The following is a 1330-nucleotide window of genomic DNA, read 5'->3' as shown; positions in this document are numbered from 1 at the left end:
TACCTACAAAAAAAGATTACAAAATAATTCCGATTTCAGATTGAAAAATCAATGATAGAGTCTATCAACAAATAAAAAGAAAAATATAGTAGTTCATAAAGTATGACGGAACTCTAAATTACTTGCCGGCCTTGTTTGGTGGTGGCAACCTTAGTTCTTGGCTTCTTCTTCTTTGGTTCCAACTAGGATCCCTTGGAGTACCTTTACAAGGCTTATAATAGTGACCCTTTTTCACTATATTTTCTGCATGTAACCTGGAAGGCTTTCTTAACTTTGTTTCCATTCCCAATTATTTGGTTTTCAGCATTTCCCTTGAGCTTTGGACGTCCAAGTGATCTCTTAATAGGGGGAGCCTGTGACCTTAAGTATGACGTTGGTTCCAAAGTCGCCACCACGATGTCACCGTATCGTCACTATACACACTGTCACGCCACCGTCAATGGCTCTTTGATTCTTGGATTTCTTGCACCAAGTGTGGAAAGCTTATGGTTCTGTTGTAAACTTGTAATTGTGAGAGACGAAAGCCGGTTAGTGAAATAGTTAGGACCGGGTTAGAGTTTTACTCAAAATAATTAAGTAAGAGAAAATTATATTATTGCCTTTAATAATAGAGTTTAATTTTAAACAATGTAAAACATTTTATATAATCGTCTAATTATATCTATTCTTTTAGATAATTATTTATATAATAAATATAAAATATAATTATTTTTATTAATGTGAGATTGTATAATTAGATACATGTGTAAAAATTATTTTATATTAATTAATAATATATCAAAAATAAATTATTAATAATAATAGTTGTAAACTTACAGTAAAATTTAGATGTCTTTAAAGTTTTTAAATAGTTTATAATTTTATATATATATTAGATCTCTTTTTTTAATAAATTAGTTTTTAGAGTTGTCAATGTAACTCAAATGGCATAATTTTTTTAGAGATCTTAAATTCTGAATTTAAAAAAAAAAAAACTAATTTTTAGAATTAACTAAGTTAGATTCACTTAATCTCAATTACAATATAGTATTAGAATCTGTTCGATGTAATATTGCTAGACAATCCACCCTGAATAAAACCGCTCCTCAAAATTTGTTTTTTTGAGTAACCACCTTAATCTTTCATTTTTGTTTCTATTAGTTTTAAAATTTATAAACCGTAAGACGTATTTTTTTTTATAAGTTTTTGTGATTTGGAGTTAAATTTAAATATTCTCTTTTATAAATTTAGGAACTATTCTATTTTCCAATTTATAAATTTAGAAATTAAAATAAATAGCCATTCAAAAACAGTTTAAAGACCAAGTTGAAATTATATTCTACTTGTGAAT

Source organism: Arachis ipaensis, chromosome B9 (genome assembly GCF_059453495.1).
Source record: "Arachis ipaensis isolate K30076 ecotype BB chromosome B9, ASM5945349v1, whole genome shotgun sequence".
Lineage (NCBI taxonomy): Eukaryota > Viridiplantae > Streptophyta > Magnoliopsida > Fabales > Fabaceae > Arachis > Arachis ipaensis.
Note: the sequence above shows the minus strand (reverse complement) of the source record.